General features: G+C 42.2%; 1 protein-coding gene and 1 non-coding gene across 9 annotated transcripts in view; one reads left to right on the top strand and one right to left on the bottom strand.

Moving 5' to 3' along the window:
* SNX3 (sorting nexin 3) overlaps positions 1-21,885 on the top strand; it is a 59,110-nt gene that overhangs the window by 3,178 nt on the left and 34,047 nt on the right. The window lies entirely within an intron of this gene.
* On the bottom strand, positions 15,098-15,201 carry LOC112623998. The gene has a single exon (XR_003119329.1). It is a non-coding gene; the product is annotated as a small nucleolar RNA U13 (small nucleolar RNA).

Genomic DNA, 21,885 nt, shown 5'->3' with positions numbered 1-21,885 from the left:
GCCTTTGGATTTCTTTCTTTCTTTTTTTTTTTTTTTGAGACGGAGTCTTGCTCTGTCGCCAGGCTGGAGTGCAGTGGCGCAATCTCGGCCCACTGCAACCTCTGCCTCCCGAGTTAAAGCCATTCTCCTGCCTCAGCCACCCAAGTAGCTGGAACTACAGGCATGCGCCACCATGCCCAGCTAATTTTTGTACTTTTAGTAGACATGGGGTTTCACTGTGTTGACCAGAATGGTCTGGATCCCTTGACCTCATGATTCATCCGCCTTTGCCTCCCAAAGTGCTGGGATTACAGGCGTGAGCCCCCACACCCGGCCTGGATTTCTTTTAGTATGTAATGTGTTCGCTTAAAACTAAGGACACTATATAGTAAGGAAATTAGCCCTTATTTGAGCAGCATATGATTTTTTTAGCGTAATTATAGTCTTGCATTAAGGCAGAGTGGCTATGACATGAATAGTTTAATATTTTGTAATTTTTTTTTTTCTTGAAATAAGAGTCCCGCTCTGTAGCCCAGGCTGGAATGCAGTGGCGTGATCATGGCTCACTGCAGTCTCAAACTTCAGGGCTCAAGTGTTACCCCCGCCTCAGCCTCCCAGGTAGCTGGGGACTACAGGGTGCTACTACCCCTGGCTAATTTTTTTTTTTTTGTCAGTTGAGACTTGCTATGTTGCCCATGATGGTCTTGAACTCCTGGCCTCAAGTGACCCTGCCCCACTCAGCCTCCCAGTGTTGGAATTACGGGCATGAGCCACCCCACCCAGCCCTGCAATTTTATTATTCTCTAAACTGTTGCTGCTCTCCCTAACCCCTACTGACTACCTTTTGCTATTGAATTTGCTATATGGAAAACCATTTTATGTTCCAGAATTTGAACTTTTAAACTATCTTACAGTTACTGTCTCATTCTGGTCTTGAGAAAAATTTTCAGTTTTACAGGATCTGATTGAAATTACTCTAATTCACAGGGCAATTTTATCTGGATGGTGGCACTTAGAATGCAAGTTTCCCAATCTCCATTTATCTTTTGGTTTGAGGATAGTGTTTAAGACTATTAGGATCACTTGATTAGTATCTCTGGGCTTTTGAAAATAATTACACAGTGTTATGTTTTTAAAAATTGTTCTAATGGATAGGTACAGCAGAGAGCGCCATAAATGATTAAAGGTTTAGGAAAGTTCAAGGTCTAGAATTATTTAGGCATATTAAAGAGAAGGCTGAAAGTAAAATTCAGTCACTGTTTATAAGTTTGTGCTGTAATGTAACTTTAATATTCTGGAGATTTTTAAATTAATCAAGATCTATTTTACCTGGAGACCACTGTTTTGAACAGGAATGGAATTAGAATCTTTCTTGAGCTCTGACATAGTCCTCAGTTCAAAGAATAGATTTAGCATTTCCTAGCTGGGTAGGGTACAAAATCAAAGCTCCACTTCCCGTCTGTGAAATAGGTGTGCTAATAATAGTACCTACCTCTTAGGACTAAATGGGATAAGGCACATGAATCTTTCTAGCACAGTGCCTGGCACATAATAAGCACGCAGAATTTAGCTCTTTCTGAAGATAGACATTTTCTAAATTAAACGTCAGTGATCAACTACATTTTCTGTGTTAACGTGTGGTTGAGTTACTAAAATTGTTAGATTTTCTTACCAAGAAACCTACTTGTCTTGGAAGTGTACCTTCATTAAGTAAGCATGGTATAAAAAGAAGCTATCTTATTTGGTACTTAACCAAGTAACCTTTGTGTATGTATTTATTTTTTCAAGGCAGGGTCTCCCTCTGACTCTCAGCCTAGAGTGCAGTGGTGCAATCACAGCTCACCGAAGCCTTGACCTCCAAGCTCAAATGATCCTCCCAACCTCAGCCTCTCTAGTAGTTAGGACCACAGGCACACACCACCATGCCCAGCTAATTTTTAAATTATTTGTAGAGACGAGATCTCACTATGTTGCCCAGGCTGCTCTTGAACTCCTGGGCTCAAGTGATACTCCCACCTCAGCCTCCAAAACTGCTAGGATTATAAGTATGAGCCACCATACCCGGCTCCAAATAATCTTTTAAAGTTGAGCTTTATTAAAGCATAAAGCTGAATAATAACGTTGGCTGGTAAAAATTTTAGCAAGATGCTAAATAAATGTAGCATCTTATCTTGACTGCTTGCCGTTCTAAACTTGTATGTTTTTTCCTCTGGGTCAGTCATCTAATCTTAAATTAGGAGTCATTAATACCCAGATTGGAAGCTGAGAAATAAATTTTAAAATCTTAGACTTAATATTAGGAATTATAAACATGTATTATTGAAGGGCTAAAATATTAATAGTATTTTAAAGATTTGGGGGGTCGGGCATGGCAAATCCTGTATGTAATCCCAGCACTTTGGGAGGCCAAGGTGGGAGGACTACTTGAGCTCAGGTGTTGCCACACAGCCTGGGCAATGCAGTGAGACCCTGTCTCTACAAAAATTTAAAAATTAGCCAGGTGCGGTGGTATGTGCCTGTAGTCCCACCTATGTGGGAGGCTGAAGTGGGAGGATTTCTTGAGCCCAGGAGGAGGTCAAGGCTGCAGTGAGTCATGATCACACCACTGCACTCTAGCCTGGGTGACACAGTGAGACCCTGTCTCTAAAAAAAGAAAAGAAAGGCCAGGCGCGGTGGCTCACGCTTGTAATCCCAGCACTTTGGGAGGCCGAGGCGGGCAGATCACGAGGTCAGGAGATCGAGACCATCCTGGCTAACACGGTGAAACCCCGTCTCTATTAAAAATACAAAAAATTAGCCGGGCGTGGTGGTGGGCGCCTGTAGTCCCAGCTACTCAGGAGGCTGAGGCAGGAGAATGGCGTGAACCCGGGAGGCAGAGCTTGCAGTGAGCCGAGATCGCGCCACTGCACTCTAGCCTGGGCAACAGAGCAAGACTCCATCTCAAAAAAAAAAAAAAAAATCAGGACATTTTGATGCCAAAGGACATCTGCAGAAATATCAATTGGCCAATGAGATGTTGTCTGTTATACATGTTCCTGCCAGCTATGGCTGACATTTCTAGGATCTCCATCAAGGAGAAGCATGCTATTAGCAGTGAAGATTCTGTTCTTATCTCATCCATCCCTTAAGAGAATGGAGAGTGGGGGAGGAAGACAGTGGCAATTTTAAAGTAGCCCTGTTATATTGAGTTTTTAGGGATTCTGTTCTGTTAAGGGATGTATCATTTGAGTATCTATTATGTGCAAGGCACTGTGCTGTATGTGTAAAATTTAATATTGAGATAACCAAGCAGAGTAGATAATACTCCTGTTTTGCAGATGTAGAAGCCGAAGTCCCAATTGATCCTCATCTCTTGTCCTTTCCTCATTTTGACTCCAGTCCTGAGCTGGTATCTCCCAATTAAGCTGAGTTCTTTTGTATCCAGGCCTTTTGCACACACTTCCTCCTCTGTTAAGAACAGGCTTCCTTTAACAGCCTCATCTGGTTACTATGACTTATCCTGCAGGACTCAGCCTTAATGTCCCCTTTTTAGAGATTTTGCTGATCCCTTGACTCTGGACCAGATTTCCTTCCTGTGTGTCCTAGTAGCCTTGTTAGGATTAAATTTGTTTGCTTGTCTTTGGCTTCCTGTAAGTTCCTATCACCCATTATAAGCTCTTAGAGAACAGGGAGTCATAATCACCCTTACTCAATATCTAACACTGCTTGGCACATAGTGAACACTTATAAATAAATGAAGTTTAGGAAAGTTAACTTCCCCAAGGTCCCAGCTATTAAATGGTAAAACTGGGATTTGAACCTAGGTTTTTCTGACCTTCAGAGCCCATATTTTTTTTTGAGACAGGTTCTCACTCTTGCCCAAGCTAGAGTGCACGGTGGTGCAATCTCAGCTCATTGCAGCCTCAACCTCCTGGGCTCAGGCAACCCTCCCACCTTCACCTCCTGAGTAATTGGGGCTCCAGGAGCATGCAACTATGCCTGGCTAATTTTTTTGTATTTGTAGAGACAGGGTTTCTCCATGTTGCCCAGGCTTGTCTCAGACAAAGGTTTCACCATGATTGCCCAGAGCCCTCACAGAACATTCATACCACCTGAGGAGCCTTTGAAACCATTCAGGTTTTCTTTTAATTGGGGTGGGGTGGGGTTTGGGCAGTGGTGGGGTTTTTTTTTCTTTTTTTTGTCTTTGAGACGGAGTCTTGCTCTGTCACCCAGGCTGGAGTGCAGTGGCACGATCTTGGCTCACTGCAAGTTGCACCTCCCGAGTTCACGCCATTCTCCTGCCTCAGCCTCCTGAGTAGCTGGGACTACAGGTGCCGGCCACCACGCCCAGCTAATTTTTTGTGTTTTTAGTAGAGATGGGGTTTCACCATGTTAGCCAGGATGGTCTCGATCTCCTGACCTCATCATCCACCCACCTCGGCCTCCAAAAGTGCTGGGATTACAGGCGTGAGCCACCGCGCCCGGCTGGCAGTGGTGGTTTAAAAAGCATCCCAGTAAGGGCACTTTACTGATATGCAGCAAGGATTTCTGCTGCTGTTTATCATGCTCTCTGTCTCACTGAGATAGACAGTAGAGAAGGAGGAGAAATATACATAGAACCACAGTGGTTGGTAGCTTTGATGGGGTTAAAAAAAAAAAAAAAAACAGATTCTAAAATAGTAAAACATAAAATGAATAGCAGATCTTGGCAACAGAGAGGAAAACCAGCGACATTTGCCAAAGATAGAAAACTTTTTGGAGGGGAGGCATTTAAATATTAACTGAAAGCATACTGATCTCTACAGCTTAAGGTTTTGGGAAGAAGGGGAGACACAGACTACATCCAGTCAAGCCAGATCTTTTTACCTTTGTCTTGCATCATCCATGTCTACATCTTTATATAATAATCATGAAAGTAAGCCAGAAGTAAAAAACAAAAAAAAAGACAAAAATACATATTCATTTAAGAAAGGGATTTTTTGGAGACAGTGTTATGCTGTGTTGTCGAGGCTGGTCTTGAACTCCTGGGCTGAAGTGAGCCTCCCACCTCAGCCAAGTAGCTGGGATTACTGTTGCATGCCATCAAGCATGCCTCAAAAAAGGAATCTTTATAAATATTGTCACTTTACACTTTTAAAGGGGAAAATCTAAAAAAATGCTTTGAACTATCCTGGTGATCACATGTAATAGAAATTTTCCTCTCCTGCTCACCTTCATCATCATGCTTATCTCACCCCTTCCAAAAAGTACTAGACTGTTACTATTAGATACTTTGATGTTTGTACCATGTAATGCTGCTTTCATGTAAACAGAGCCAGCAATTGAATATCAGATAAGAAAGATGGTGTCCAAGAAAATCTTGGAACTGCTATTTTCTTTTTTCCAGAAGTTTATTCCTAGGGCCGGGTGCAGTAGGTAGCTCATGCCTGTAATCCCAGCACTTTGGGAGGCTGAGGTGGGTGGATCACTCGAGATCAGGAGTTCGAGACCAGCCTTACCAACATGGCAAAAACCCATATCTACTAAAATACAAAAATTAGCCAGTGTGGTGGTGCATGCCTATAATCCCAGCTACTCAGGAGGCTGAGGCACAAAGATTGCTTGAACCCTGGAGGCAGAGGATGCAGTCAGTCGAGATTGCACTACCACATTCCATCCTGGGTGGCAGCGAGACTCTGTGCTTAAAAAAAAAGAGAGAGAGAGAGAGAGAGAAAGCTTATTCTTACGTGTGCAACAGGCTCCAAGACATTTCATCCTTTGCTTCCTAGGGTGGAAGCAGAAGATTTTATGGTAGGAAATACAGATATTTAAATAGGAATGGGATCAAGGGTCATCATTGCCTCGGGCACAGTGGTTCGTTTTTTGGTTTTTGTTCTTGTTTTCCAGATTTCTCCCTTCTAAGTACTAACCAGGCCCAACCCTACTTAGCTTCTGAGATCAGACGAGCAATTGGGTGCATTCAGGATAGAATGCCCATAGACTTTTGCCAGATTTGTTAATTCCACCTGTCCAGGGAACCCTTCCCTGTCGCCTTTGCTTTTAGCTCCTCAAGTTTTTTCTGCTCCTCTTTTTGTTTCTGCTTGAAATCCTTGTCTTCCTCATAGATCTCCTTGGCCTGTTTCTTGTCAGGGGCTTCTTGCCATAGGTGCCTGTCAGGAACGCTGGCCGTGGTGCCTAGCATTCCTTCCCCAGACCCTGCATAGGAAACTGGAACTGCAGTTTACTATTTTGATTCCTTAGTTAAAAGACATAAAGCTTTCAACCAAAGTTCTACTTCGTTTTTTGTTTTTTTAATTTTATTTATTTTTTTAGACAGAGTCTCACTCTGTTGCCCAGACTGGAGTGCAATGGTGCAATCTCAGCTCACTGCAGTCTCCGCCTCTGTGGTTCAAGCAATTCTCGTGCTTCAGCCTCCCAAGTAGCTGGGAGTATACAGGTCGTGCACCGCCATGCCCGGCTAATTTTTGTATTTTTAGTAGAGATGGGGTTTCACCATGTTGCCAAGGCTGGTCTCAAACTCCTGGCCTCAAGTGATCTGCCCACTTCAGCCTCCCAAAATACAGGCGTGAGCCACCACGCCTGGCCACTACTTCTTTAAAGAAATATTTAACTGACAACCTAGGAATTTGGAATGTGTTGGTAAAATGTGATGTTTGCTATAGCTTGCCAGAAAGGTTGTATCAAATAGTATAGAGTTTGGGCTGTTCTCAGATAAAGAAGATAATTTTGTTGTTCTTTTGGTTTTTTCTCCACATGGAGAGGTTTCAGGCACAGTCCAGGGTTAGTATCGTGGCTTGACTATCAGCTTCTAATATATTCACATTCTAGTCAGGGGGAAGGTTTATTTCTGCCCTTGAAGGACACAGCCAGGAAGTTGTATTATTTCTGTTTCTGCCCCATTGCCGTACTTAGCTATAAAAGAAGCTGGGAAATTTAACCAGGCAGCCATGTGAAGAAGGGAAGAGTAGATACTGTTCTTTGCTTTGCCACATTAACAAATGGTTGTGGTTGGCCCTTCTAGGATATGGCTTTAAGCTACACTGTGATCATCTCTTACTCCTTTTTTTTTTTTGCTGATGCCTGGAATTTCGGTTTAGAGTAAGTTCATTTGATTTGCAAGAAATAAAATTGTACTTTCATTAGTTTGGAAGTCTTAAGTGAGTAAGTTTTGATTCTTTCATGATAATTTTGTTAAGTTGAGAAAAAAGGCAAGCATGAAGACATGGCATATCTGATAGGGGTATACCTTGAGATTGGGCTAGAGATTCTAAAAATAGTTGATTAACCTTTTTTTTCCCCTTCCAAGGCTGCTTAAAACTATATTGGTTTTACTTAGGCCCACCATTGAAGTTGCTGACATTGAATGATGGGAGTATATAATTTGAGCCACCAAAATAAATGAGGCCAGTGTCTCTTAGCAGAGAATCACTTAATCTCCTAGCAGAGAAGTAGATAATTACTTAAAATAATTTCGTAAAGTTACTTTGTGTCCAGCAGTATCGGAATGGTCATTCCATAATTATTTGTTCTGTAAACTTAGATTTTATCACTGATGGAGCATTTCTTTTGGCTTTCGTAAAGTTATTTTAGCACCTGTCACCTATAGCTTGTTTGCTTTCTGTTTTTTCTAGTCCTGCCCTTGTGGAATGACCTTCTCTGTTGTACAATAAGTCTCATCCATACTGAGAAACAGGAGTCTTAAAGCCCCTCCTTGTGTCTGGTCTTGGTATCTCACCCCTCTCTTGTGTTGACTTTACTGGTTATCTTCAAGTGGAAACAAGTAGAGAAAAATCTTGTCAGCTAGGCATGTATGTGTATATCACCAGGTCTTGTCTTAAATTTACACCCAAAGATTCCCCCGTGGCATATAACTGAGGACATTCGTAGGACACTAAGGAGTATAGATAGAGCAGGGGTTGGCAAACTGTGGGCTTACCTTTTTTTATTTATTTTATTTTTTATTTTATTTTTTTGAGACAGAGTCTCACTCTGTCGCCCAGGCTGGAGTGCAGTGGCCGGATCTCAGCTCACTGCAAGCTCCACCTCCCGGGTTCACGCCATTCTCCTGCCTCAGCCTCCCGAGTAGCTGGGACTACAGGCGCCCGCCACCTCGCCCGGCTAGTTTTTTGTATTTTTTAGTAGAGAAGGGGTTTCACCGTGTCAGCCAGGATGGTCTCGATCTCCTGACCTCGTGATCCACCCGTCTCGGCCTCCCAAAGTGTTGGGATTACAGGCTTGAGCCACCGCGCCCGGCCCCACCTTTTTTTATAAATAAAGTTTTATTGGAACACAGCATATCCATTTCTTCCCGTATTATGTAAGACCACTTTTATACTATAAGGGCAGAATTGAGTAGTTGAAACAGTATGTTTACTATCTTGCCCTTTAAGAAAAGGTTTGCCAATTTTGTGTCTAGAATTTGCTCATGTGACATTGAAATAATGGAAATCAAAAGGTACTTGGAGAATCTTTTATCAAAACATGAGGCCAGGCATGGTGCCTCACTCCTGTAATTCCAGCACTTGTGGAGTCTGAGGTGGGTGGATCACTTGAGGTCAGGAGTTCAAGACCAGCCTGACCAACATGGCAAAACCCTGTCTCTACTAAAAATATAAAAATTAGCCAGATGTGGTGGTGTGCCCCTGTAGTCCCAGCTACTCAAGAGCCTGAGGTGGGAGGATCACTTGAACCCTGGAGGCGGATGTTGCAGTGAGCCAAGATCACACCACTGCACTCCAGCCTATGTGACAGAGTAGAACCCTGTCTCAAACCCTAAAAAATATCTTGAGGCTATGGAAAGAACATTCATTTAGGAAGCCAGTAGTAAACGACTGAGGAAATAGTCATTAAATATAACACTGCACATTCATCAAATAATAGGATCTTAATGCATAGCCCTATTGTTGGGTGGTGAATGAAATATTAGATACCATTCTTTCCTCCTAGAGGTCCAGTTTTACATAGAAATTGTAACTTTGTGTTGTCATCCCACTGGTAATACTAAGGCCAGGCACAAGGATTTTCAACTTTTGAAGTTTATTTTCTCACTCGAAGCCATTTATGTAAACTCCTTTGAATACCCACATAAAGCAAAGAAAGTTGGTGCTGATAAACTAGTGGGCACCAGGTTCATGGTGGTTCAGGGTCGGTCAGCAAACCAGTGCCAACACTGAAGATGATGCCAAACAAAATTGACTGCAATCAGTTCTAGCCAGGATCATGGTTTAGATATTTTCTAGCCAGAATTAATTAATTTTTTCTTTTTTTGAGACGGAGTCTCACTCTGTTGCCAGGCTAGAGTGCAGTGGCGCGATCTTGGCTCACTGCAACCTCCACTTCCCGGGTTCAAGCGATTCTCCTGCCTCAGCCTCCCGAGTAGCTGGGATTACAGGCGCGTGCCACCACGCCCAGCTAATTTTTGTATAATTAATTAATTTCTTATACAGTATCATCATTTAATGATTTGTGGGGTTTTATGTGTGCGTGTGTTTTTTAAGAGACAGAATATCACTATGTAGCCCAGGTTGGTCTTGAACTCCTGAGCTCAAGCAATCCTCTTATCTGCCTCAGTCTTCTGAGTAGCTGGTACTACAGATGTGAGCCATTACACCTGTCTTAATGTTTCGTGTTCTTACATGTTAAACCCCTGTGTAATAGGGCAGTGTGCCATTGTATAAATAATAGTTATTAAAATTTAAATTAGTCTTGGTTGAACTATTAACTTAGGTAAGTCCTTTCTACAAACTTTGTCTGTCTGTCTAAAAGCTGGGTGTGGTGGTGCACACCTGTAGTCCCAGCTACTCAGGAGGTTGAGGTGGGAGACTCATTTGAGCCCAGGAGGTTGAGGCTGCAGTGAGCTATAATGGTACCACTGCACTCCAGCCTGGGTGACAGAGTGAGACCCTGTCTCAAAAAAAGAAAGGAAGGAGTTAAGTGGAAAATTGAGAAACTGTGATACCGACTCTAAATGGGACAACGCAGTAAACTGATAGAATTTTTGTCTTAGTTTATAAGGCCAGATTATGTTGATATACTTAAGTTGGGATAAATTGCCATTTTAGAGCGTTTTTCTTTAGACATCAGGATATGATTCTTATCTATAATTGATATTTGCTGAGTTTTCTTCCTTCAAGACATCTGATCAATTGTTTTTTTCTAAGTAAATTTCTTTTTTAGAGTTGTTGATTTTAACTTGAGTAGCTCCTGTGGGTCAGTTGCTTTATTGAGTACTTGGAATGCTAAGTTTAATAACATATGTTACTGCATTTAGTAAGTTCCCAACAGCCTGAAACAGGGCTAGATTTCTCTGATAAGTTTTCCCCAGAACTGTCCAATAAATGAACATTTATGAACTGTCTGCTATATTCCAGACATTGCTAGATGCTTGTTTAAGAGATGAATAAGACATGCCTAGCCTTTAGAAGCTTCCAAACTGGTGGTAAGGAGAGTAGGGAGAGGTAAATTCGTAAAATATGCATAAGGTGTAGTGGAAACCCAGGTCTGCCCTGAGGGGCCAGAAGTGTGTGAGGGCAAAAAGAGAGCCAGTAGTGTTTTAGGTAGGGGGAGCACCTGTCTCTTCTGTCCTTCACTGCCAACATCTGACGTCAATGGCCTGCCAGAATCGCACAGTAATAATACTGGAGTGGTTCCTTGTTACTCTCTGACTCAAACATTTTTCTCGATTTTTATTTATAATTTTATATATAATGTATAATTTGGTTTTAAAATTGTTATTTTAATTTTAATTTTTTAATAAATAGAGACAGGGTCTCGCTGTGTTGCCCAGGCTGGTTTTGAACTCCTGAGCTCAAGCAATCCTCCTGCCTCTGCCTCCCAAAGTGCTGAGATTACAGGCATGAGTCACTGCACCTGGCTATAATTTGTTTTAAGCATCTGTGTTCAGGCGGTATGGTAGGCACTTTCACTCTGTGTTTTCTCTGATATAGTTTATTCTACTGCATTTTCTTACAAACTGTAATCACTATTATTTCCACTTAAAACAGATGATAGACTGGACATGGTGGCTCATGCCTATAATTTTAGCACTTTGGGAGGCAGAGGTGGGAAGATCACTTGAGCCCAGGCATTCAAGACCAGCCTGGGCAACACAGGGAGACTTAAACTTTTTTTTTTTAATTAGCTGGGCATAGTGGCATGGACTAGTAGTCCCAACTACTTAGGAGGCTGAGGTAGAAGGATCACTTGAGCCCAAGAGGTCGAGGCTACATTAAGCCGTGGTCATGCTACTGCACTCCAGCCTAGGTGACAGAGTGAGACCTGGTCACACACTCAAAAAATAGATCATAGATATCGACCACTTCATCGTTCTTACTTAGCAATAATCGTTTCCTGTTTCCTCCTGTCTTACTCCATTTTCACACTATAAATTTACTACCTGAGACTGGGTAATTTATAAAGGAAAGAGGTTTAATTGACTCACAGTACTGCATAGCTGGGGAGGCCTCAGGAAACTTACAAGCATGGAAGGCAAAGAAGAAGCAAGTACCTGCTTCACAAGGCGCCAGGAAAGAGAAAGTGAGCAGAAAGAGCCCCTTATAAAACCGTCAGCTTTCGTGATAACTCACTCATTATCACGAGGAGAGCATGGCGGAACCACCCCCATGATCCAGTCACCTGGGGGGTTACACGTGGGGGTTACAGTTCAAGATGAGATTTGGGTAGGGACATACAACCAAACCATATCACTTCCTGATCATGCTTTATGATATAGCTAAGAAAGTTTACTTGCTCTTTTCCCATGCTAAACTCTAATGATCTTTCCTGATTCCTCTTGCCAAAAGGTAATCCAGTGTGGACTTGAGCCTGTAGTCTTAGCTATTTGGGAGGCTGAAGTAGGAGGATCATTTGAGGCCAGGAATTAGAATCTGCACTGAGTTATGATCTTGCCACTGCACTCTAGCCTGGGCAACACAGCAAATCCTATCTCTTAAAAAAAAATAAAATAAAATGCTGAGAACACATTCTATTCTATAATGAGTTTGTGTTCCCAGGCAAAAAAAATAAAAAGAATCAACACAATTTTAAGAAAAAAAAAAAGGGCAGGTGCAGTGTCTCATGCCTATAATCCCAGCATTTTGGGAGGCGAAGGTGGGCGGATCACCAGAGATCAGGAGTTTGAGACCAGCCTGTCCAACATGGTGAAACCCTGTCTCTACTAAAAAGACCAAAAAAAAAAAAAAAAAATTAGGCAGACATGGTGGTGTGCGCCTGTAATCCCAGCTAGTCGGGAGGCTGAGGCAGGAGAATCACTTGAACCTGGGAGGCAGAGGTTGCAGTGAGCCGAGATTGCACGTCTGTAGTCTAGCCAGGGCAACAGGGCATGACCCTATCTCAAAAAAAAAAAAAAAAAGGAATGCTCAAAGCTCTTTTAAGAATTTCTTACTTAGAGGCCTCAGAAATAACACCACACATCTACAACCATCTGATCCTCGAGAAACCTGACAAAAACAAGCAATGGGGAAAGGATTCCCTATTTAATAAATAGTGCTGGGAAAACTGGTTAGCCATATACAGAAAACAAACTGGACCCCTTCTTTACACCTTATACAAAAATTAACTCTGATGGATTAAAGACTTAAATGTAAAACCTAAAACCATAAGAACCCTAGAATAAAACCTAGGCAGTACCATTCAGAACGTAGACATGAGCAAAGACTTCATGACTAAAACACCAAAAGCAATGGCAGCAAAAGCCAAAATTAACAAATGGAATCTAATTAAAAAGGTTCAGCACAGCAAAAGAAACTATTATCAGGGTGAGCAGGCAACCTACAGAATGGGAGAAAATTTTTGCAATCTATCCATCTGACAAAGGTCTAATATCCAGAATCTACAAGGAACTTAAATTTACAAGAAAAAAACAACCCCTTCAAAAAGTGGGTGAAGGATATGAACAGACGCTTCTCAAAAGAAGACATTTACGTGACCAACAAACATATTTTAAAAATCTCATCATCATTGGTCATTAGAGAAATGCAAATCAAAACTACAGTGAGATACCATCTCACGCTAGTTAGAATGGTGGTCATTAAAATGTCAGGAAACAACGGATGCGACGATGTGGAGAAGTAGGAACGCTTTTACACTGTTGGTGGGAGTGTAAATTAGTTCAACCATTGTGGAAGACAATGTGGCATTTCCTCAAGGATCTAGAACCAGAAATATACCATTTGATCCAGCAATCCCGTTACTGGATATATACCCAAAGGATTATAAATCATTCTATAAAGACACATGCACACGTATGTTTATTGCAGCACTATTTACAATAGTGAAGACTTGGAACCCACCCAAATGCCCATCAGTGATAGACTGGATAAAGAAAATGTGGCACATATACACCATGGAATATTATGCAGCCATAAAAAAGAATGAGTTCATGTCCTTTGCAGGGACATGGATGAAATTGGAAACCACCATCCTCAACAAACTAACACAGGAACAGAAAACCAAACACCGCATGTTTTCACTCATTAGTGGGAGATGAACAATGAGAACACATGGACACAGGGAGGGGAACATCACACACCAGGACCTGCCAGGGACTGGGGGACAAGGGGAGGGAGAGCATTAGAACAAATACCTAATGCATGTGGGGCTTAAAACCTAGATGACGGGTTGACAGGTGCAGCAAACCACCATGGCACATGTATACCTATGTAACAAACCTGCACGTTTTGCACAAGTATCCCAGAACTTTAAAAAAAAAAAAAAAGTTATTTTCTTGGCCGGGCACAGCGGCTCATGCCTGTAACCCCAGCACTTTAGGAGGCCGAGGTGGGTGGATTACTTGAGGTCAGAAGTTCAAGACCAGACTGGCAACATGGCGAAACCCCATCTCTACTAAAAATACGAAAAATTAGGCGGGCATGGTGACGAATGCCTGTAGTCCCAGCTACTGGGAAGGCTGAGACATAATTTCTTGAACCCAAGAGGTAGAGGTTGCAGGTTGCAGTGAGCTGAGATCATGCCACCGCACTCCCACCTGGCAACAGAGCCAAAAAAAAAAAAAAGAAAAAGAAAAAATTCCTTATATTCTTACAGACTATATTATTTTAAATGTGGATATTCTAGAGATTGATGGTGGTGATGTTTGCATAACAATATGGATTTACTTAATGCCACAGAACTCTGTACACTTAAACATGCTGAAAATGATAATTTTATATTATGCGTATTTTACCGCAGTAATAAATATGGAAACAAATAGTATGGAGGGGCCAGGTACAGTGGCTATCTCCTGTAATCCCAGAACTTTGGAAGGCCAAAGCAGGAGGATCACTTGAGGTCAAGAGTAAAAAACCAGTTTGGGTAACATAATGAGACCCTCCTCTCTACAAAAAATACAAAAATTAGCTAGGTATGGTGGCGTGCACCTATAGTCCCAGCTACTCAGGAGACTGAGGTGGGAGGATTGTTTGAGCCCAGGAGGTCAAGGCCGCAGTGGGCCAGGATTGCACTACTGCACTCCACCCTGGGTGACAGGGTGAGACCTACCATCTCATAAAGAAGGAAAAAAAAAAGGGGGGGGAACTGGAGAGGGCAGTTTCTTTCCCTTCAAACTATCAAAGCAAGGAAAAAAGTAGTTCTTTATGACTTTTTGCCAAGAACCCTCAGTTCTTACTCATCTGTTGTGTTTTACAGTCTACTTTATCTAACACTAATATAGCCAGTCCAGTTTTTTTATGAGTATTTGCAGGGTATGTAATTTTCTGTCCTTTCACTTTTAACCTGTTTTGATTTTTGAGGCAGAGTCTCACTTTCTCACCCAGGCTGGGGTGCAGTGGCACAATCTCGGCTCACTGCAACCTTCACCTCCCAGATTCATGCGATTCTTGTGCCTCAGCCTTCCAAGTAGCTGGGATTACAGGCGCATACCACCACGCCTGGCTAATTTTTGTATTTTCAGTGGAGACGGAGTTTCACCATGGTGGCCAGGCTGGTCTCGAACTCTCAACCTCAGGTGATCCACCCCGCCCTTGGCCTCCTAAAATACTGGGATTACAGGTGTGAGCCACCACACCTGGCTCTTCATGTGGATTTCATTTACCATCTGGTATCATTTTTTTCAGCCTGAAGGGCTTTCTTTAGTATTTCTTTTTTCTTCTTCTAAGGTTCCCATCAGATGGGTAATGTGCTGAAGTCATAACAAGGTTTGAAGGAGGCATGTCACATACATGAGCATGAAAACCCAATCATCATGCTTACAAACTACAGAAGGATTTCTTTAGTATTTCTTATAAGTCAGGTCTGCTAAGTATGAAGGCTTGTAGTCTTTTTTTTTTTTTTTTTTTTTTGTCTGAGACTGTCTTAATGTTTTTATTTTTGAAGGATAGTCTTGTTAGATGTATTAGTTTTTTATTGCTGAATTAAAAATTACCACAATTGTAGCTCTCAAAACACCCCCAGCCAGGTGCAGTGGTTTGTGCCTATAGTCCCATCTACACAGGAGGCTAAGACAGGAGAATCACTTTAGCCCAGGAGTTTGAGGCGGCTGCATTGTGCTGTGATCATGCCTGTAAATAGCCTGTACTCCAGCCTGGGAAATAAGCAAGACACTGTGTCTTTGAAAAAGTAAAAATTTAAATAAATAGATTGAGTTTTTAATTATTTAAAAAACACCACCAAATATCTCACAAGTTTCTGTAAGTGAGAAGTCTGAATATGGCTTATCTGGACATTTTGCTTGGGGTCTCACAGTGCCTATAATCAAGGAAGGTTGGTCAGGGTTGTGGTTTCATCTGAGGCTCCGGAATTCTCTTCCAGGCTTACACAGTTGTGGGCAGTATTATTTTCCTGGAGCTGTAGAGTTTAGAGTAGCCTTCCTCTTAAAGGCCAGTGGAAAAAAACCTCTTTGATCTCAGTGAAGACTAAAGCCCCTTTTTAAGGGGCTCACCTGGTTAAGTCAAGACTACTCACAAAAAAACTCGGTGAAGTCAAAGTCAAACTGATTAGGGAGTTTAATATCTGTAAAATCCCTTCACCTTTGCCATGTAATGTAACCTAATTATGGAAGTGACATCCATCTCATTCATAGGCCTTTCTCACATTCTCAGGGAGGTGTGTCTGCCAAGTGGTGGCAATTTTAGGCACCATCTTGGAATTCAGCCTACCACACTGGATAGGGAATTCTTTGTTGATTTTCTTTTTTTCTTTGAGCACTCTGAATATGCTACTGCTTCCTTGTCTCCATTGTTTCTGGTGAGAAGTCAGCTGTTAATCTTACTATGGATCCCCTGTATTGATGAGTAGATTTCTCTTGCCACTAAATTCAAGATTTTGCTTTTCTTTAGCTTTTAACAGTTTTACTGTGATTGTTGGGTGGGGATCTCTTTGTGTTTATCCTACTTAGAGTTCATTGAGCTTCTTGGATGTATAGATTAAGGGTTTAGTCAAATTTTTAAAGTTTTGAGCCATTATTTATTGTTTCTGTCATCATGGGACTCCCGTTACATGTGTGTTGATAGGCTTGTTGGTATCCTACAGGTCCCTGAGACTCTGTTCATTCTTATTTTTTTCTTTCTTTCTGCTTTTCAGATTGGACAATTTCTTGATGTGTCTTCAAGTTTGCTGATGCTTTTGTCTGCCAGTTTGAATCCACTGTTGATCCCCTTCAGTTAATTTTTCGTTTCAGCTATTATACTTTTCAGCTGTAGAGGTCCAATTCAGTGTTTTTTTTTTTTATGATCTTTTTGTTGAGATTCTCTATTCCTTGAATCATTGTCATCATGCTTTTCTTTCAGTTCTTTAAGCATGGTTTCTTTTAATTTGAACGTATTGATAGCTGCTTGGAAATCCTGGACAGCTGAACAGCTGAACCTCCCCAGAGACAGTTTCTGACTTTTTATCCTATCTGTGGCTCACACTTTCCAGTTTCTTTGCATGTCTCATAATTTTTTGTTAAACTGAACGTTTTAGATAATACATTGTGGAGACTCTGAGTTAGATTGCCTCCTGCCCCTTCCCAAAGGGAGGTGGTGGTTGCTATTTTTTTTTAGGGAGTTGCCTGCATTAAGTCTGTAGTATGAGGTGGTGATAGCAGAGATCAATTTTTTTTTGCCAGGTTTTCTAAGGGTCACCCTGAGTCAGTTTGTCAGTTTCTCTTAGTGGTCAGAAATGACTGGTCAAAGGTTATGTGTAGCTACTGCAGCCAGTGAGGCTTCAGCCTTTTTCTTTTTTAAGAGACAGGGTCTTGCTCTGTTGGCCAGGTTGGTCTTGAACTCCTAGCCTTAAGCAGTCCTCCCACCTTCGCCTTCCAAAGTGTTAGGATTACAGGCGTGAGCCACTGCACCTGACTAGCTTCTGCTTTTTGCCAATGCAAGTTGGAAAACAAAGTCAAAGTTCAGGCAGTTTACAAGTTTGCCCCAGCTTTTACTTCGTGCTGTCTTTTCATGTCCATGGCTGTCCTGTGTCTGTTAAAGGTGTCATTGAGCCATGGATGTTTCTATGACTAGGGTCCTTTCCAGCTGAGCATGCATACAGCTTTGTGTAAGCACACATACTTTTTTTTTTGAGACAGAGTCTTGCTCTGTCGCTCAAGCTTGAGTGCAGCGGCGTGATCTTGGCTCACTGCAGCCTCCACCTCCTGGGTTCAAGAGATTCTTCTGCCTCAGCCTCCCAAGTAGCTGGGATTATAGGCATGTGCCACCATACCCAGCTAATTTTTTGTATTTTTAGTAGAGACAGGGTTTCACCATGTTGGCCAGGCTGGTCTCATACTCCTGACCTCGTGATCCACCTGCCTCAGACTCCCAAAGTGCTAGGATTACAGGCGTGAGCCACCGCGCCTGACATCACACAGACCCTCAGACCTCCACAGATACCTGGGAGCTAATCAAGGCCCACCATGGCTATGTAATTCTTCTGGTAAGTCTGCTGGTTTGTTGCTTGCCCCCAATATTGCAACCTTGGGTTGCTGCAATATTAGCCTTCCCAACTGTTTGCTGCCAAAATTGCTGTTGGTTTCAACAATAGTCCCGCATTTGGGACTTTTCTATATTCTGCTCCTAACCAGTGGCCCCCCTCCAGCAGTGATGGTGTTGGTTTTCACAGCTTGCCCCATCCTGGTAGAACTACCATTGATAGAGCTGGTGGAACATGGTAACAATAGCCCTAGGTTAAAACACACAGACTTCTGGCTGGGCACGGTGGCTCATGCCTGTAATCCCAACACTCTGGAAGGCCGAGGCGGGTGGATCACCTGAGGTCAGGATTTTGAGACCAGCCTGGCTAACATGGTGAAACTCCATATCTACTGAAAATACAAAAATTAGCCAGGTGTGGTGGCGGGTGCCCGTAATCCCAGCTACTCGGGAGGCTGAGGCAGAAGAATCGCTTGAACCCACAAGGCAGAGGTTGCCAAAAGCTGAAATCGCACCACTGCACTCCAGCCTGGGCAACAAGAGCGAGACTCCTTCTCAAAAACAAAAACAAAAAAACTCACATGCAGACTTCTGCTCTTCTTAACTGAGTTGAGTAGTTTTTCTTGAATGATCACTTTTCAATTTGTTATACGCCTGTGCCCACTTTCCAGAGTTCTGATATGGTGGTTTGACGTGTTTGTCTAGTTTTTTTCATTGAATTTTGGAGAGAGGCTCTGTTGAACTTTACTCTACTATTCCAGCAGTTCCCCCTTTACCTTTTTATTTTATACCTTTCTTTTAGGTTCTCATATTTTTAAGAGAAATGGTCTTATTCATGTTATGTTTTTCTTTACGTTATTATGCTTTTACTCTTAATTTGTGGGTGCTCAGAAACACTTTTTATGCAGTGTTTAAATGTTTTTAGAAGCCTCTTAATCAAATATTCCCAGGCCCCTTGAACATAGTAGTTGTCGAGGTAGTCATTAAATGCTCATTTAGTAGAGTTTTAAAGCTTTATTTAATATCTGCTTTGGGTCAGGTACTATAACCATAGTATGACTTTAGAGCATAGACTTTAAAGTTGAACCTGTGCAAGAATCCTCTCTCTTGTTAATGGAAATGTGACCTTGAACAAGTTGCTTAATTCTCTTTTGAATGTCTTCAACCATAAAATAAAACTTCAGGGGAGTAAATGTGACTTAAGGCATAATATTTGCCCTACATTAAGTATTCAGTAAGTGATAACCTGTGACAATGTGTGAGAAGAATGTATAATAATAGTTTCTACTTAATTATTAAGGTAATTGACAGTATTTTCTTTCTTTTCTTTTCCTTTTCCTTTCCTTTCTTTTCCTTTCTTTTGCTTTCTTTTCTTTTCTTTCTTGAGACAGGGTCTTGCTATGTTGCCCAGGCTGGTCTTGAACTCTTGGCCTCAAGCAGTCCTCCGGAGTAGCTGGGATCACAAACATGAGCCACTGCACCTGGCTCATTTTAAAGATGGTAAAACTCAGATTAGAGAAGGAAAGTAATTTGGTAATTTGGCGTGATCATACTGTTAATGAGTTCCAGAAAGAGGAGTTGATCCCGGGTCTGCTTGACTAATCCATTTTTCCCTGCTACTTCTAGGAATCAGAAAAGGCATCAAGGGCTGGGCACAGTGGCTCACGCCTGTAATCCCAGCGCTTTGGGAGGCTGAGGCGAGTGGATCACTTGAGGTCAGGAGTTCGAGAACAGCCTGGCCAATGTGATGAAACCCCGTCTCTACTGAAAAATACAAAAAACTAGCCGGGCGAGGTGGCGGGCGCCTGTAGTCCCAGCTACTCTGGAGGCTGAGGCAGGAGAATGGCGTAAACCCCCGGGAGGTGGAGCTTGCAGTGAGCTGAGATCCGGCCACTGTACTCCAGCCTGGGCGACAGAGCGAGACTCCGTCTCAAAAAAAAATAATAATAATAATAATAATTAGCAGGATTTGGGGGCACATGCATGTAATTCTAGCTACTCAGGAGGCTGACGTAGGAAAACCGCTTGAACCCAGGAGATGGAAGTTTCAGTGAACCGAGATTGCACATGGCAGTCCAGCCTGGGTGACCTGTGAGACTCTGTCTCCAAAAAAAAAGAAAGAAAAGGTGTCACGGGTTTGTGGTTAGCTCTTATCATTGGTACAAAGCAAATATTTATTTGTTTGCATTTTCCCCCCACCTCATGCAACGTGTCAAGAACTTCCACTACAAAAGTGATACACCAATTATTTGAACCTTGTGTGTTTCTCTAAGATACAGCCTTAGTGAATAAAACCTGGAATTTCTTAGGTGAGCGGAAAAATAAGAGACTTTAAACTCTTCATCCACAAATATGAGCATCAAAACTGGGACACTTTTTTTTAAAAAAAATTTTCTTTTTTAGGGGGGTTTGAGGTGGAGGTTTCACTGAGTTGCCTAGGCTGGTCTCAAATTCCTGGGCTCAAAGGATCCGCCTACCTCAGGCTCTCTAGTAGCTGGGACTACAGGCACATGCCACTGTACCTGGCTCTCACAAACGCTTTTGATACATAATGGTGTAAGTAGCTATAAAAAGTATACTTAGAACAATTTTGTTAGCTTTAAAGCCTCTGAGACTGAAACATTGTACATACATGTTTTTATCATAATGTACTCCAAAAATTGTGTACTCTCTTACAGAAACCTCCCTAGTGGTATTCCTTCTCTTTAATTCTCTTTCCTGACCTATTTTTGTCTGTACTGTGACACCTACTCTGCTTGGGTATCCTCTTATAATTCTTAACTGTGTCATAAAATCAGCTAATGCAGGGACACAATGTTCATGTACTTAGTTCATGGTAGATTCTTTTTGGGGAAGAGGGGTATCCATTATAGTTGATTCTTTTTTTTTTTTTTTTTTTTTTGGAGGCAGAGTCTTGCTCTGTTGCCCAGGCTGGAGTGCAGTGATGCCATCTCAGCTCACTTCAGCCTTGACCTCCTGGGCTCAGGTGATCTCCCACTTCAGCCTCCCGAGTAGCTGAGACTACAGGCGTGTGCCACCATGCCTGGCTAATTTTGTATTTTTAGTAAAGTTAGGGTTTTGCTATGTTGCCAAGGCTGGTCTCAAACTCCTGAGTTCAAGCAGTCAGCCTACCCCAGCCTTCCAAGGTGCTAGGATTACAGACACGAGCCACTGCACCCAGCCTATCATGGTAGATTCTTTTTTTTTGAAACGGCACCCAGCCTATCATGGTAGATTCTTTTTTTTTTGAAACGGAGTCTCACTCTTGTCCCCCAGGCTAGAGTGCAGTGGCGCAATTTCAGCTCACTGCAACCTCTGCCTCCCTGGTTCACGTGATTCTCCTGCCTCAGACTCCTGAGTAGCTGGATTACAGGCACTCACCGCCATGCCTGGCTAATTTTTGCATTTTTAGTAGAGATGGGGCTTCACCATGTTAGCCAGGCTGGTCTCGAGCTCTTGACCTCAGGTGATTGATCTGCCTGCCTCGGCCTCCCAAAGTGCTGGGATTACAGGCGTGAGCCACCGCACCTGGCCTCATGGTAGTTTCTTCATGCCTTTTATGCTGTGTACTTATTAGCATTCTAAGTAACATCATTTTAATGGCTAATGAGCTGTCATAATCAATATTGATAGATGTCATGGTTTAAAATCTTACCATGCTTCCAAGTAAGATTTGAGGGCTAGAGATAAAGGATCTGGAATGATTTCCTTTTCTTACGAACTCTGCAACTCAGAGTAGAGGGGAAGGTATTGGAATGTAGAGAGAAAGGTGGCCGAAGTACTTAGAAATCAACTTTAAATTATGAGGAAAAGAACCAGAATATTCTGCTCTCCAGCTCCACCTCAAACACTTATTATACCTAACAGTTAAAGAAGCCAGAAAATATTTTAAATTGTGCTGACCTGATTATGTATTGAAACTTTTGATGGCAAGTCGCAGCTCCTCTTAACCATGGTTTATTTGGGGGATTCTTAGACAGTTACTTTCCATTTCTAATAAACAGATTTTTATGTTAGTGATTTGAGTACTCTCAGGCTGTTAGAA

The sequence above is a fragment of the Theropithecus gelada genome, chromosome 4, assembly GCF_003255815.1.
Source record: "Theropithecus gelada isolate Dixy chromosome 4, Tgel_1.0, whole genome shotgun sequence".
NCBI classification, from domain to species: Eukaryota; Metazoa; Chordata; class Mammalia; order Primates; family Cercopithecidae; genus Theropithecus; species Theropithecus gelada.
Note: the sequence above shows the minus strand (reverse complement) of the source record. Positions and strands in the feature narration are given on the sequence as shown.